The following is an 18,487-nucleotide window of genomic DNA, read 5'->3' as shown; positions in this document are numbered from 1 at the left end:
GTTTTTTCTTATTTATTGTCAAAGTGATGTACAGAGAGGTTACAGTTTCATGCGTTAGGCCTTGGGTACATTTCTTGTACTGTTTGTTACCTCCCTCATTGCCCCCTGCCCCTCCCCCTTTCCCTCTCCCCCCATGAGTTGTTGAGTTGGTTTACACCTGAAGTGCCAGACACGTGAACCCCATTTTAGAATTAAACCCTGAGCCAATCAGATTTGTACCTGTGTCCTAATCTTGCTTGCACACCTGATTGTTGTAACCTTGTTCTTTGCCTTTATAAGCCCTGTGTAATCACAGCTCGGGGCTTCCTCCTAACCTCCGCTGTGTCGGTGGGTAGGAGGAGGCCCGAGTTGCAGCTCGCTTAAATAAAGCCTTGCCTTGCTTTTGCATTTCGGAAATGTCTTAGTCTCAGTGGTCTTTTTGGTGGTGGTCTTGCAACTTGGCACAACACACCAAATGGTTTTGCAAGTATTGCTTTTGTAGTTTGTCTTTTTATCCCATGTCTCTCGATTATGGTATTCCCTTTCACTTTCCTAGTTCTAATACCAGTATATACAGTTTCCAATGTACTCAGATAAGATACAGTGATAGTGCAGGTACAACCACAGGAAGGGGATACAAGAGAATCATCAACAATAGAAGCTAAGGTTTCATAAGACATGTTGAAAGTAATTACAACAGTGATCTATCACTCGTTCCCATAACATGGAGTTCATTTCACTTAGCATTATCTTATGCATTCATAGGGGCATAGATAGCTATTAGGCTCTTGTTCTTATGAACAATAAAGATGATAGACTATATAAAGCAACAAGATAAGGCTATTCTAGCCTGATTCTATGAAATCTCATGTCTAGAGGTTTTTGTTACGTTTTGTTTTGCTGTTTTTGTCAGCCATGAGGCAGAACTCAGATCCAGATCTGTCCCTGAGCCTTTGTACTAAAGGCTAGTACTTTATCACTTTGAGGCACAGTGCCACTCCCTGAAGGTTGTTTTTCCATGACTCATCTAAATTTGAATCCAACCAGAAGATGCCTTAACCCAGATGTTAGTAAAACTTTGAGTATTTGAGATAAAATAGTATGCAAAACACAATTTCAGTAGCTGAAAGGATCTTGAAAGCTCATTAGTCACACATACACATAAACATGAAAATTCAATTTCCCCCTAAAAGATGAAAAGAATGATAAATTTTCTCAAGATTAGTATCCAAAGTTCCAAAGGACTGTCCCTATGTGTTTTGTAATGGATAATGTGAGCATGTCATATAAAGTCTAATTTTGTTATTCTTGGTTAAAAATATGTGACAAAATAGCACCACATGTGTTTAAGCACACAAAGAAATCTATCAACATTAATCCTGGCAAAAATAAGAATAATACATGAGGAAGAGAAGTCCTTTTTATAAGAAAAAACACATTTCTTAGAAGTATCATGGGTATTTGGGATAAGCATGAGAGAGAAGTAGATGGATGACACTTTCTACTGGCTAATATTTAAAATTGAGGTTCTCAGTGAGCCATAGAAAATCTGTCTCTTTACTTGAACTGACCAAAGAAAAATATCTGAAGGGATTTATCTTAGAATTAGGCTGACCTTTACACTAATCAGACAGTTATTGAGAATCTACATTGTACTCCCTGCTTCTTCTTGGAATTTCCAAAAATTATGGCAATGTTGTCATTAACTAATGGGAGTCAATGCTTGTGAGGCTGCAATAGAATCTTGAATAATTTTCCCCTCAGAGAGATATGTATATTTAAGTGAACTGGAATGCAGAGACTGAAATATCCTTTGATTTAGAAAGACACAGCAGGTACTTCTGAAAACAGAATGCTGACTGGAAAATCTGTACAAGTGTGACTGGCATCTAACACCAGCCATTATTGTGTCACATCTATCTCATCACTTAGCAAGAAGTCTCATAATTTTACATTAAATACACAAGAGTCATTCCCAGGGTTCTCTATCAAAACTCTGATACAATGTTCTGCTAAATTACAAGTCATTTCTTTAATGCCTCTTTTATAATTCAATGTGGTATATCTTCTGGGAACTTTCAACAAACTGCTCTGATGAATTTAAAGTTGTCTCTTGAAGATAAAATAATATCTTCAGCAAGACACACATAGTTATTATTTTAAAGAAAATATTTTGTAAACTAACTGTACAATGGGGAGATGGGGGAGAAGGGAAGGTGGAAGAGAAATGAGGGAGGAGGTATCAAGCTGGACAAGAAATGTACTCACAACCTAATGTATGTAACCATAACCCTCTGTTCTTCACTTTGACAATACAAATAAATAATTTTAATATAAAAAAGAAAATATCTTTATACAACATGCTTTTTGTGCTGGATATGAAAAGATAAATATGGATACTACAACGACATGATAAAGTAGAATAGTCCCTCATTTATGTTAAATACATTTTTAGATAAAATAATAAAGCAGTCCAACAAAAACCTACATGCCATTCTTACATTCATTGTGGCACACTAGATTACTTTTAACATATAAATTGTTAAAATTGCACTAGTCTTTAAGACTATTCATAACTTGTAAAATAGTTAACTTTTTCTACTCATCTGAGAGACATAGAGAAAAGGAGCAAAAGTAGAACCATGATGAGCATTATCAGAATCTCTGCTACACCAATTACCCATTAGAGAAGCATAAAGACCAAGAGGCTTTGAGAAACTGTGCTGTGATGAACATTGTTGTGCTGGTGGCTTTAGTGTGTTCTTGTTTGTGGTCTTTTGGGTAGGTGTCCAAAAGTGAGGCTGCTGGGTCATAGGAGAGGTCTATGTTTAGCCTTCTGAGGAATCTCCATACCATTTTCCAGAGTGGGTGAACCAGTTTACATTCCCACCAACAATGAAGTAGGGTTCCCTTTCGGCCACATCCCCTCCAACATTTATTATTGTTAATTTTCTTGATAAAGGACATTCTTACTGAACCAACCCAGATGCCCCTCAGTAGATGAATGGATCAGGAAAATGTGGTACATATACACAATGGAATTTTATGCCTCTATCAGAAAGAATGACATTGCCCCATTCGTAAGGAAATGGAAGGACTTGGAAAAAATTATACTAAATGAAGTGAGCCAGACCCAAAGAAACATGCGCTCTATGGTCTCCCTCATAGGAAATAATTAGCACAGGTTTAGGCTAGTCACAGCAGAGGATCACAAGGGCCAATAGCTATGCCCTTATGAATGCATAAGATGATGCTAAGTGAAATGAACTCCATGTTATGGAAACAACTGTTATATCATTGTTGTAATTACTTTCAACATGCCATGTGAAACCTTAGCTTCTATTGTTGATGATCCTCTTGTATCCCCTTCCTGTGGTTATATCCGCACTATCACTGTATCTTATCTGAGTACATGGGAAACTATATATACTGGTATTAGAACTAGGGAAGTGAAAGGGAATATCAAAATCGAGAGACAAAGGATAAAAAGACAAACGACTCCAAAAGCAATACTTGCAAAATACTTGCATTTGGTGTAAACCAACTGAACAACTCATGGGGGGAGAGGGAAAAGGTGAGGAGGAGGGGTAGGTAATAAACAGTACAAGATATGTACCCAAGGCCTAACATATGAAACTGTAACCTCTCTGTACAACACTTTGACATTAAATAAGAAAAAGAATGTGAAAAAAAAAGAACAAGAGGCTTTGACCAGAAGACATAATTTTTAACACAGTGGCACTAGGGGTCATCCAATGAGACAGTGAAAAATCTAATGGTTCTCATTTGGAGACAGAAACTGAGACAAAGAATATTCGACAATAAAGAAATTCAAAAGGCGAATAGTCATTATTAAACATAATTAAATATAATTCAAGCTGGGTCTTGCCTCAAGTGTTAGAGCACTTATCTAATAAGCAGGAGAGCCTGAGTTCAAACCCTAGTACCATTAAGGAAAAGAATTTATTTGTAATTATAGAAATGCAAGTCTAATATATTATCAAATATAGAATGAAAATAACTAGCATTATAGCTATAAAGAGCGATCTGTCCCACACTGTGTCCTGGAATTCAGTTACTAGAAATATTGTTTAAGGAAACATATCACAAAGTTCACAAATATCTAAATTCAGTTCAAAACTAAATTTTGTCAATTGGGATTTCCTAATGGACTATCTAATGTCCATTTAAAAATGATTGTGAATGCCAGGCACCAGTGACTCAAGACTGTATTCCTAGCTACTCTGGAAGCTGATCTGAGCATTGTGGTGCAAAGCCAGCCCAGGCAGAAAGTCCCCATAAGATTTTTAACTCCAATTAGCCACTCGAAAACTAGAAGTGGAACTCTGGCTCAAAGTGGGTGAGTGCTAATCTTGAACTAAAAGGTTCAGGGACATCATCCAGGCCCTGAATTCAAGCCTCACAACTGATTAAAAAAAAAAATGAAGTATAAATTTTCATATTGTTTTCAGCACCTACTGACACATCTATATTCCTCTATATATTTATATGCCTTCCATTGTCTAGCATCTTAGATAAGTTAGATCATATGACAAATTGTAATTAATAAATCATAAGCGTAAGTGACAGATGGCACATGTTGAGTTATTTAAATAATATTTATGTGAACTTTTATCCCTAATTTGATAAACATTCTCATCTGGCATACATTCTAAAGAGTATGCCTACAAGGCCTGAGTGTAAATCACTGTGTTTCATATTAGAAGATAGGTGCTTGACCCACAACAAATTTTAAGAGATCAAGAAACAAATTTAATTCAATTCAGTGACTGCCCCCTATAATCCTTGCTACTCAGGTGAGTCCAAGTCTAAGAGCAGCCTGGGCAAACAGTTGGCAAGCCCCGATCTCAATCAATAAATAACCAGTAGCTGGTGGGACTATAGATAAATGTCATCTCAGCAACACCTGGAGAATATTCAGGCAGATCATTATCCAGGTGGACCCAGAGAAAAATTAAGAACTTACTCAAAATACAATGAAAGCCAAAATATCAGTGCCAACAACAAAATGGCAAAAACAAACAAAAATTCTAAAGTATATTGTCAAAAAGATTTGAAGATTTATTAATTACTTTCATAGAGACTTGAATAATGAAAACATTTATAGATGATGTGGTATACTATTATAAGAAAAAATTGGGGCTGGGGATTTAGCTCAGCAGAAGAGCACCTGCCGGGCTGGGAATATGGCCTAGTGGCAATAGTGCTTGCCTCATATACATGAGGCCCTGGGTTCGATTCCTCAGCACCACATATACAGAAAATGGCCAGAAGTGGCGCTGTGGCTCAAGTGGCAGAGTGCTAGCCTTGAGCAAAAAAGAAGCCAGGGACAGTGCTCAGGCCCTGAGTTCACCACCTAGGACTGGCCAAAAAAAAAAGAAGAGTGCCTGCCTTCTGATGAGGCCCTGAGTTTGGTCCTCAGCTCTGGAGAAAAAAGAAAAAAAAAAACTATAAAAGACCAAGAAAAAATTAAATATGTAGTATTAGCGTAATCATCAGGTAGAAGGAGTAAGACATAGATTCATTTTAGACAGTAGTAGAACATTTTATAAAACTGATGACTCGATACTTTGAAATTGGTGGATGATTAGGATGATTAAGTGAACTTAATAGTACCTGTTCATTGTGAATTGACTGTGCATGACAATGTTACACAAGAAGGTCATGAGTTCAAAATAGAATAAATTCACAAGAAATAAAAGAGCATTTGGACCATGGAGATTTCTAAAAGACATTTTATTTCTCTTAGAACCTAAAATATTGAATATGGAATATTGGATACTGGAATATGCATGAAGTTGTACAGTAAAGTACACCACCATAACTCTTCTGTGAAGTCACGTCATTGGATAATCATGCCTCTCTGTTTCCAGGCTACAATAGTTCCTTCAAAAAAGCTCATGATTAATTGTCTTAATACAAACATTTCTAGCACCATAGGGCTGGGAGGTGGGTGAAGGGCAGGATTTCTTCTGGGCATTATTATACCTGTGGGACTTCTATATCACCTTTTGGACTTTTAGTCTCCAGTAATTTTGTAACCAATTCCCTGTATTAAATTCTTTACATGAAAACATCTATGACATCCACTTACCTTCCTTGTCTTTGACATTACAATTGGAAGGCTCATAATTATAATGTTATTCACTATCCAAAGATTGAAATATCACCTTGACTATTAGAATAAGAAAAGACTTTGAAAATAATTAAGTTTTTATTTCAACTAAGAGAACTCAAATAAAGGAGAAAACCCATTACATAACAATGAGCATGAGAAATTCACCAACTAAAAATAAGCTCTTGATGATTATCAGAGGATATAAAAATATAGAGAGGAAAAGCATGAGGAACATAGAAGATGATGAAAATCTTTTTGAAATCGTGCCTTACTATAAAACTTAGCAAACATTTAATGGACATAAACCCTATAAATAGAATATATGGGCAAAATTAACAAAAATATAATCCCTAACATTGAATGCAAAGATTAAGGGAGATTACATGCATTTTTTTAATAAAACCTTTTACATAAACTCACAATTCACTTTACACTAGAGGACAAAGATAAGAAATGTGATGAAGGAAATGACTGTGGGTGTATCTTCAACAAAACTAACAACACCTCTAGGCTATCAAATTGGTGTTCTGTTCTCAGGTGTTACAATTTGAAAGATCACTTGACTCTTTCTCAAGCCCTGTATATCCTTCCATGGAATCTAAGTACTCAAAGGCTGTGGCATGTCTTCTAAAATATAGGTCTTACATCTCAGATGTCATAATTTCCTCCATGTCTAGCTCAAGGCTGATTCTGTGACTACATGAGCCTTTAAGTTAGTTATGTCCTTTAGGCATTAGGTAGCACTCAGCTTCCTATTTTTCTTTTAAGGCATCATGGTGCACAAGAGGTGACTATGGTGAATAGCTTAACTGTGCCACATAACTACACAGCAGGTTAGGATCTTCTCTAAAAAGGAATGAGTGGAGCAGGCATTCTGTAGACCAAAGGAATTCAGTCACACCAATGATAATACCTAGGGATACAAGAACCCAGCTGAAAGCACTCATGAATAAAGAGAAATAAAATAGGAACAAAACATTATAGACATCTGAAAATATGAATGTGTTCAACAATAAATCAGCATATATTATAATTCAAAAACATATATGAGAAGTTCATTCAAATGGTATGTAAATTTCATGATGTTATGGAAAAATACTTCTCAAATATGTATCATGTTATGAAACAAAGGAGGATATTTTTAGGAGAGGATCACAAAGACTCAATAGCTATAAGCATATGATCATAAAAGTGATGTTTATTGAAATCAACTCCAAGAAATAGAAACAAGAGGGTTTTTGTATTGTTATTTTATCCCTGCCCTTGTTGCTGTTTTTGATTTCTGGACTTTGGGTTCGGTATATGAGTTTATCTGTTTTAGGGAGGGTAAAGGGAGCACAGAAATGGTTGGACAAAGGGTGAACTAATGTTGCAATGATACTTACTTAATACTAAGATGAAAATAAACTATATAACTTGTGGGGGAGGGGGTCAGGATGGAAAAACCTGGGAAGAAAATGAGCGAAAAGGTGTTACTGGTCAAAAAGAAATGTACTCATTACCTGACTTATGTGGCTGTAAAATGAAAAAGGAAATGAAACTGAGTGATTAAAAACCAAGTAATGTATAATAACTATATAAACATTTCTTATATTTAAATATTCTTATATTTAATAACTAAAAATATATAGTGAATTTACTTGCTAATCCAATCATGAAATTAGTATTTTGTTAATATATAGTATTATAAGGGCCAGTAATATGGCCTAGTGGCAAGAGTGCTTGCTTCGTATACATGAAGCCTGGGTTCGACTCCCCAGTACCACATATACAGAAAATGGCCAGAAGTGGTGCTGTGGCTCAAGTAGCCAAGTGCTAGCCTTGAGCAAAAAGAAGCCAGGGACAGTGCTCAGGGCCTGAGTCCAAGGCCCAGGACTGGCAAAAACTAACTAACTAAATAAATAAATAAATAAATAAAGTTGAGTGAAAAATATTTTGTAAAAACACCTCAGAGATGGAAAAGTTTCTGTGTTAAAAGTAGATAATAAGAAGTTTTTTGAAGCATGTCTTACTAAAACCTGTGCTTAACAAGACTTAGAAGTTAAGCTGAATAAATTGTATACTTTAGGGCTGGATTGGAGATTTACCTGCCTTTGGAGGTGTGTAGTCGTTCAAGGAGGATGAGACCTGGACCATAGAAATGCTCCAGGGTGGCCTGCTTTTCCAACAAGCATCGCTGTAGATATTCATTCACATTCCAAAATATATAAAGATCAAAGATATTTGTATTCTCTGTCCAGACAAATGTTGTTAGCATGAGGAAATGTACTTTCAGCTTCCTCTCTCAAGAGAAAAAGAAAAACAGTTGTTCTTTTCTACAAATTCCTAGATTGAGATTTTTAAATTTCTTGCTTGGAATAAAGGTCAATGTGGATGCAAAGTGACATCAACCAAACTTCTGTCACATCATTGAGAGTGGGGTAATTGAGGGACCAATGAAGTGACTTCTCTAAATTACATGTGCATGCCCCAGAAACCTGATATGTAACTTCAGAATAATACAAAAAAATTCTAGACATTTAAAACTTATCAGCTATAGTCTTTCAATTTCCCATTCTTTATTACCTACCATGAAATTTAAATCAAAAGACATTTGTAGGCAAAAAGCGAAAGAAATAAAACAATAAGAAGGATTATGCTTAGGAGGAACTATAGATAAAATAACTGGTATGTAGACATAAAGACAAGCTGAAAGATGAGAAGCCTTTATTGATCCTCATAAAGTTACATTAAGAAAAGTCCACTGTAATTTTAAGTCTATGAAGGATCAAAGATTAAGACAATTCTTTGCCTGACAATCAGTTCATGGACAGAAATTAGGTCAACGCATCTATGAAGTGAGCTACTAGGATGACTATCACAAGGTAACCATTTCCATGTCCCCAGGGAAGGTGGAAAATAAAACACAAAACACCTCATGATGCATGGCATGTGTGAGCCTCAATTAAAAGCAAGCAGACACTGAGCCTTCACTAGGCCTATCAAGAGACTCTATCAACTTCTATGGTAAGGCACCTTAACAGACCAGCTGAGCAGAATTTCAGAATGTTGTGGGGAGCAGAGCTGACTCCATCTTGATTAGGGAAACATGGCAGGAAATGTTGGCTGGAGATTAGGTCAACCTGACCCCAAAATTCTGCTTCTGTAAATGGCTTGCTTAATTTGTTTGTTGCTTGCTCTACCCCTTGCATCAACCTCCTACATCTGTGCCATGCTTGCTTGTTTGTTGCTTGCTCTACCCCCTGCATCAAGCTTCTACATCCGTGCTATGCTTTTACCTTTATAGGCCCCAATTTGAGTACTGCGGGGTCACAGTGTCAGCACCAGAGTCTGCACTGTGTCACTGGCCGATCAGCCCACTTTTCACTGTCACAATTCAGCTCCTGAGTCTATACTGCAGTCCCTGGCCAGGCAGTTCACCTTTTGCTTCCCCAATAAATCCATCTTTTTGCTTGAGACTGAGTGGTGGACACTAGGAGGGACAGGGACTCCCCTCCCTTGAACCACGTAACAAGAATTGCTTCAGGAGGGCTGGGGATATGGCCTAGTGGCAAGCTTGCCTCCTATACATGAGGCCCTGGGTTCTCTCCAACACAACATATACAGAAAATAGCCAGAAGTGGCGCTGTGGCTCAAGTGGCAGAGTGCTAGCCTTGAGCAAAAAGAAGAAGCCAGGGACAGTGCTCAGGCCCTGAGTCCAAGCTCCAGGACTGGCCAAAAAAAAAAAAAAAGAAGAAGAATTGCTTCAGACCAGTGATATATGGTATCCAATAGAAAAGCAGAAATATATATGGTCACCAAGCATCCATATGGTCTGGCTTTTCTCAGTAGCTTTGCAGGTAGAAGGGTCTATGTCATGAGTCTTATCTAAGTAGTAACAAGAATCCCTTTGAGGCGGAAAGCACTAAAATCTAGCATTCTCAGCTATATGCACTGCTTGCTTTTTACCTGTAATCCCAGCTACATGGGAAATGGAAACTGGAGGATAGTGACTTCAAGACCAGCCTGGCCAAAGTTAGTGAGACCCTAACTCAAACCTATTTTTTTTTCTTTTTAAACTATGTGAAAGATATGGGGGTAGATTTAGAAGCTAGGACTAGGGCTTGAGTAGTAGCACATTTGCCCAACAAGTGCTAGGTCCTGGGTTCAATCTCAAGAACAGGAGGGGAAATAGATTTTTACCTGCCAGTCATTTTACTACCAGACAATTTCTGCATAACACAACATGGTTCACGCAACTGAAAACCTTGAATTTAGTGCATTAGTGAGAAATAAGTTCATGTGTCAAAACTACTGAAATTTGAGAATGTGCTGCCACAATGTTGTCTATGCAGTAGCTATCCACCAAGAATATTTTTGTCCACCCTTCTGCAGAAACTTATGTGGCTGGATGTCTGGGGCCTTTTCAGTTGTCACAACTAGGAAGGAAGAACTACTTGCATTTATATTGAACAGAAGGTATGGATATAGCAAAGCATAGCCTTCCATAAGAAAGATACTTAAGCTTTAAATATCAATAACCCACTGCCAAGAAGCCCTGACCAAGGTGACCTTGACCCACTAAAACATTTAAATAATCTATGACATATTATTAAGTGCCAAACCACAGATTTATTCAGATCACCTCCCACATCAATATGGGGCTATGAGACTCTTCTCAGCTCTATTCCTACTTGTGGCACATTCATAGCTCCAAACTTTCAAGGGCTTCCATCATGCTTACAGTATAAATACTACTCCATCCTTGATACTGACTCTCTTACCTCTCCATCATTATTGTCTCCCTAGTCCATCTTTACAGCCCTTAATGCTGTCCCAACTTTACCAACATATTTATTACTTCAATCTGGAGAACTCTGGCTTCTTCCTGACCTGTTTCTTCTCCAGACTTTGGGTGGACTGTCCCTCAAAAGAGTGCTCTGCTTTACAATCTCCCCTGTAGAAAGCTCTTCCTTGTTACCTAATTGTAAGATAGAAATCGATTACAACCTACTCTTTGTCACCCCCAGCTTTATTTTTTCCATCTTTTGTGAAACCTGGTGGCTCACCTGTAATTTTAGTATGTGCAGTTCATGTACCATTTTTTTCATCAGAATTAGATGCACAAAGATGCTTACTATATTACTAAGCCTTGATCCATAACTATATTACAATATCATACATAGACAGTGAGAGAGAAAAGGATATAGGTACATTTGGCATACAAAGAAATGACTAAATAAATAATATAAAATACACTGAGGGGTACCTAGAGCTTCATCAAAATATTAATATCAGTCTCCTTTCAATTATTTACTTTTCAGGCATTTTTCATTTATAATTTTGTTCATTGCTTTAGTACCTACTAAACATGTGTTACCTTGGGAAGCCAATTTTTATTTTACTTCTCAAAGCAAAAATACTAACTTGAAGGTCATATGCAAAGCTTGAATTTTGAAGGTGGCTTCACTATTAAATCCAAGAATAGGAAAGTATGTGAGAAGTAATATAATAGATTTATATTTTGGCCCATAATACTCTCTTGGAATGAAATGCAGCAGCTCAGATTCCTTATTTTGTATTTTAATGAGGATTTGTGGGGTGACTAGGAAACTCAGTTGAGGGAGTACAGGAGAAGCAAGAATATTCCCTAATGCCTCAAAGAGTTTCAATGTACCCTGCCAGATCAAGCTAAGAGAAAGTCTCATAATTCATATAGCTATAGAATAATAACATTTCTACTTAACCTCAAATTTCAAGGCATCAGTCAGAAAGTAAGAGCAGGACTATGTTCAGTACCAGTGTCTCCAAATAAACTGCAAAACAGTGATAAGGGAAACAGAAATCTGTCCTAATAGGAAACACAGAGCACCAGGCACATTTGAAATAATTAAAAACTAATGAGCACTGAATATTAAGGCCTTCATCCTGTGTGAGACAATATGATATTATAATTAAAATGTCTGGAAGTTGCTTTGTGCAATGACAAACACACACAAAACAAGAAAGCTTCACATGGAAGACCAACATGAGTGAGTCCAGGTGATGATGAAAGCCAACACACTCTCTAGCTGCTGAGAAGGCTGATATCTAAGGATTGAAGCAAGAAGCCAGCCTGGGGTGACTCATATTGCCAATTCCAGAACAAAGCCACAAGTAGAAGCATTGATCAAGTGCCAGCTGTGATCAAAAAAGCTCTTCTGAGAGCAAGATGTCCTGAGTTCAAGACCCAGCATGAGCACGAGAGAGAGAGGGAGAGAGAGAGAGAGAGAGAGAGAGAGAGAGAAACACTTTTCTTACTTACTCCTAAGACAAGAAATATTCTACAAAAGAAAATACTGAAAGCAAAGGGGTGTACTTGGGGTTAAACATAATTTCATTTTTAAAATGTCTTAAAAAGTAGTAAAAATGATAACTAGTATTATTTAAATAGTAGAATAGGCAGTGTGAAGGTTTGAGTTTATTTGTTTTTGTGCTAAACCTGTGGCTTGAACTCAGGACCTGGAAATTATCAACTGAGCTTATTTTGCTCAAGGCTAGAACTCTAACACTTGAACCACAGCTTCACTTCTGGCTTTTTGGTGATTAATTGAAGATAAGAAACTCATGGAATTTTCTGACTGGGATAGCTTCAAACTATAATCCTTAGATCTAAGCCTTCTGAGTAGCAGGATTACAGGAGTGAGCTACCAGTGCCCAGGCAGTATTAAGTTTTGTTGTTATTGTTCTTGTTGTTGTTAAACTATTTCCAATAGGTAATCAAAATACAAGCAAACAACTTGAAAGTTAAAAAAATTACACATAATTGACAAAAATGATACTAAATTTTCCAATAATAATATTCACATTAGCTTGCCTATTGTGTCTTAAAAAGCTTGTCTAGCTGTATGTTGGCTCATGCTTGTCATCCTTGCTATTTGGGTATCAGCAATCTAGAAGACCACAATTTGAGGCCAGCCTGGACAAAACGTTTAATATCCCTTCTCAAAGAAAAACATTGGACATAGTGGTACATGCCTGTCATATTAGCTCTACACAAAGCATAAAACAGGATGCTTACACACCACGCCAGACCAGGCAAGAAAATAAGACCCTAACTGAAAAATATCTACAAGCAAAGGCATCTGAGAGCGTATCTATAAGTGCCTGCCTAGCAAAAATGAGGCCTTGAGTTCAAATCTCAGTAACACTCCCCAAAATAGAACTTGCTTATAAAACATTGAGCTTTTGGTTTAAGACATAAAATGCCTAGTTCTACACATGTCCAATCAAGTAGAACAACTAATTCTCAGATTATATATCCAAATATCTGGAGCAGTAAGCTAGCAAGTAATGTGACACAGCTAGACTTAATAGATTTTCTTTTACTTAATAGCATTGCCCTCACCGAAGGATGTGATATAAAAAGAATATAATACACTCTATTAGGGTTTTGCTAATGGTTTGACAAGATGTCCTCTGATATTTGACTTCTAAAATTAATACAAATTGGTTTGGATATGAGCACAATTGTGTAGATAGGAAACTGATTTTTGGATTAAGAAAAGTTAACCACAAGTTAATATTAATGAATTTCATTGGATAAGGCTTCAATCAGCTCACACAGCAATGAACTTATGCACAGGGAGGCATTGGATTTAATGATAAACATGACATTTAGTTGCGTTTTCATTAATGGATAAAAATGAGCTTTCATTTACTGCATATATTAAAGTAGTAGAGTGGTAAAATGACAGAAAATGTTCTGGGCCTTAGCAAAAACTCTAGGTATGAGATAAGTACTTTGGACAAATATTACTTGGAAACCATTCCATGAGTTGATATTTGAGGATTTTATGTATGTGTTTTATCCTAAAGCAATTATTTTTCTTGCCTGAGGAAAGGTGCAACTATAAAGCAATGGGCAGATTTGGAGAGTCATCAATGTTTACAATCCCTTGTTATGTGCATTCCTAGAAGTTACTTGACAGTCTTTGAGTACTTAAAAATAGTAGAAACAGATATGAACATATACTTTGATCAATTATTACGCTGCATATTTTCTTTTGCTCTGAATCTGTGCTGAGCACTACTGAAAGAGTTTAGAATACTTATGACAAAGCAGAATAAACCTTGCCGCTGGTGGAACTTGTATTCTAGCCAATTTACTTTACCTTGCATTTCTTTTCCCTCTCTAATGACAAGATGCAATGTTTTACAAGGCTGAAAAGTTTTACAACCAGGAAAATGTTTCTAGGATGGTTTATATCCTGGAAAGCTAGAGGCAGGGAAAATCAGAGTGTGTTCAATTTCTGGGGATGCGAACATTCAAAGCTTGTACAGCAGTTGGGCAACTATTGCAGACAAAATGAGTTACAACAGAGTTAGTAAAATTTGTTAGATAGGGGATTTGAGATCTAGAAAGAGGTAACAATATCTAAAATGATGCAAGGGGTATAAGAAAATATGACACACTTTAGGTAAAGAATGGTAGTAGATGGAACGCAAACTTCTGATCATAATGAGCCTTGTGCATCATAAAAAATGAGCTCAAATTAATGTGCTTTGCAAAGGAATATATTGAAGGTTTATAATAGTGGGAAGGATTAGATTTGTACATGGCTCATGCTAGTGAAGAAAAAAATAAACCAAGGGCCAGTGGCAATGGAAAAGCACTAACAATAGTAGCCTTTGGAACAACCAAAAGATCTGAGGTGTCTAATGTGGGTGTGAATAGTAAATTTCAGTTGAAATGAATTAAAAGTAAATTTAAAGAGTTCCTTAATGATATTCACCATGCTTCAGGGGCCCTTTTATGTGACCTCTGATGGTGGTCTGGTTACTAAACCACAGCAGGAGTTCCCACTTACTGAGAAGAAAGTGAGTATATATACTAAGGGAGGGAAAGAAAGTATTTTTAAGGGTAATGTCTGCATCATTTACCTGGCAGGTATCTATGTGTTTATTCTTTTATAATATGAAATTTTTTAACTGCTACTTGGGAAAACTAAAAACAAATAAATTAATGAAACTAAACTTGGTGATTATCATCAGGATAAAAAGAAGAGTCAACAGGCAGAGAGCTAGACAAGATAGCCTTTCAAGTTCTATTGTCCATTTGTTAGGCTTTCAGTTGTCCTTCCTAGAAATAAACCATTTGAGGTATAAATTCATAGTTGGTCAAATACCTAACATTCAAAGCATGAATTCTGAACTTGTCATGTACCTAACATTTAACATTATTAGCATGTGCTAATAAGAAAATCATTTGATGTTATCTGATGTAAACTTAACTTTTAGTATTGTTGTTCATAAGGAAATGACATTGACTATGAATTATGCATAGACATTTGTTCAGAAGACAAGGGGAAAGGTCTATTGACCTACTGAGTGAAGAGAAAGGCAGACCTGGGTGTTCCTTAGTCCTGGGCCAGATGCAGATGCACACAGAAGGATGACTGCAATTCATGCCATCTTCTAGAGCAGTATGTCACTCCTTTTGTGTACTTGGAGATTGCCTAAAGAGCTCAAGCAGAATGAACAACGTGGAGCTCCTTTGCTTTTGTTGCCAGATTTGGAAGCTGCCATGCTAAAGAACACTTCACATCCTGATGCCAAGGAAATTTTAACCTGAATCTCATCTAACTTTCCCACTATGGTAAATATTATCTTGTCTCTTTAAGCAAAATAATGCAAATCCAACTTAAGGACAAAAATTAAATACATTTACTGGAAGAATTGATAAAATTTGGAGCTAAATTAGAAGATGGTGTCAGATGATTTCCAATTCACCATACATCCATACATATGGATGGTTGAATTTATATTTTGAAAGAGATTATTTTTTAAATCCCTGAAATGAAAAAGATAAGCTACTTGCAGAAGTGCATATGAAATTTCATGTTACCAATAATAAATGAACCACTTATCAATAAACCAAAAAGCATAAACATTCTCTAAATCCTGCCAGCTGCAGACTTTCTTAGATTTAGATTGCTTCTAGAGAGATCTGGTTTTAATTTTTGCCATAAAAACAAGACTGGCTATAAATACAACATAGAGATTATATTACACAGTTATCACAGCTGAAATATTCTGTAACATGTTCAGCTACAGTTTTTTTAGGAGGGTTGAAAATCATTTCTATTCACTACATACCTCATTCTAGCCCTAAAAATAAATCTGGACAGAGCATCTAAATAATTACAGTTATACATCATCCTTCACATGATTGTCTGAAAGTCTTCCTTTACAATTATGTGAAAGCACAGAGAATATGTCCACCATGCTAATTTTAATATATATAAAAGAAATCAAAAGAAAAAAAATCAGCAACAAACAATGTATATACAACAAGAGATGTGAGGAATGGAACACAAGTCAGGAGGCCAGTTGTGGGAGATTAAACCCTAAAGCATAAAGAAAAGATAGAAAGTATTCCATAAAAGTAAAATTAAAGATTGATGATGTTCTTTTTATTATAACACTTAGAATTAGCTTACTGTTTTCCCCAGTTGTCTCTAAGTGAGCCCTCTGCTGGCTTTGTCTGAATTGCTGGCCACCCCATTTCAGTCTTTCAAGGTCAAATGGTATTCCTATACCTCTACAGCTCATCTTTTATAGTAGAAACCTGCTGCCATCAAAGGCACATACCCCAGGCCAAGCTGTATAATAGTGCTTTCCAGCAGAGGCAGAGGGCACTTTGACTACTTCCATTCAGACAGCTGGGCAGTGGCTCAAACTTCCCCAGGAGAGTACGTCTGTCACACATATGTGAAATTGGAGGTGCTCTGGAAGCTAGTGTCATAGATTGGTTATTATCTGCTGTAAAATCAGAGGAGTTCCATATAAAGGAATACGTGTATGTGTATGTCTATTTTTTATCATGTTATAAGAAAACATTTATGGATGGCTTATATATTTAGACATGCAAATACATATATTTGTCTCTCTCTTTCTATATATATACATATATATTTCTGTGCCTAAATGTATATGTACATATCTATACCTATATATAGATATGATATAACTAGACACATTAATTTTGCAAATATATAGTGAGCATCTTCTGCTGTCAATATTAAGCGTATATAGATTTACAAACTGTGATCCACAATTTTTAGAAAGTTTTAGTCTAACTAGGACAGGTACTTATCTGAGTCTCAGAGATATTACCTCTTGCAATTGTGTTTTGTTCCCAAACTGGAGTATAAAATAAGCCATACTGTTGTAACTAGACAAGGTAACTTTCCTCTGTGAAATGTTTCATCATTTGATAAAAATGTTTAGATGGCAAAGAAATCTTGATTTTTCTCAAATCCATTGAAAACTTGAGTAGCTTTGTTCATATACATATATATGTGTATATATGTATGTTTATACATATATATATCAGAGAGATTAGGTGTTTTGCTTCTCATTAGTTTTGCATTCTTCTGAACATTACTGGTTTCAACATCCATCTGGATAATGATGGAAAAATGATTGAAAATTCATTCCTTCTTAGTGCTATTAACCCCCAAAGCCCAGAATACTCTTTGATTGAAAGTAGTCCTTATATTATGTGTTGGCTAAATTTATTCTAAGCACAAACACATGCAAAGAGAGAAAGGCAGACAGAGACACAGACAGACTGAAATAAAACTAGAAATAACAAATATGATGTAAATTTATGAATGCTTTGGACTACCACCGACCACAGAATTAAAGCAGAAGGTTTAAGATTGTTATATTGTGTCATCAATTTGATGATAAAATACTTAATTTAAGCTCTACTTAATACTGAATGCTACTTTCTGTGTGCATTCTTCTATTACTACATTTTTTTCTGCCATTTCTGGGGCTTGAACTCAGAGCCTAGATGTTGGGGGCTGGCATTCTATCACTTGAGTCACAGCACGACTTTTGGCTTTGTGGTAATGAATTGGAAATAACAGTCTCATGGATTTTCCTGCCTGAGCTGGCTTTGAACCATGATGCTCAGATCTCAGCCTTCTGAGTAGCTAGGAACATAGGTCTGAGCCACCAGTGAGTTTCCTCACTTGTACATAGTACCTGTTTTTGCCTACCTTTATTAATACCTAATGAATTACAATGGACATATATCTGAAGAAAAGAAAATACACTAGACAGACAGCACTGGCTGGATTCAGCGAAGGTACCCAACAACAGATAGGTGGATAAAGGAGGTGATATATATAGAGAGATCTATATATTTATATGCATAAATATATAAGTATTCATAAATATATACAAATATATCTATATATTTATAGATATCTCTCTCAGCTGTAAATATATAGATATCTATCTATATAGTTATTTCTCTCAATACACAGATATATAGATAGATATTTATCTATACAGATAGATCTATCTATATCTATCTATCTAGATAGATATTTATCT

The sequence above is a fragment of the Perognathus longimembris genome, chromosome 2 (assembly GCF_023159225.1).
Source record: "Perognathus longimembris pacificus isolate PPM17 chromosome 2, ASM2315922v1, whole genome shotgun sequence".
Lineage (NCBI taxonomy): Eukaryota > Metazoa > Chordata > Mammalia > Rodentia > Heteromyidae > Perognathus > Perognathus longimembris.
This window is presented reverse-complemented; position numbering follows the sequence as displayed.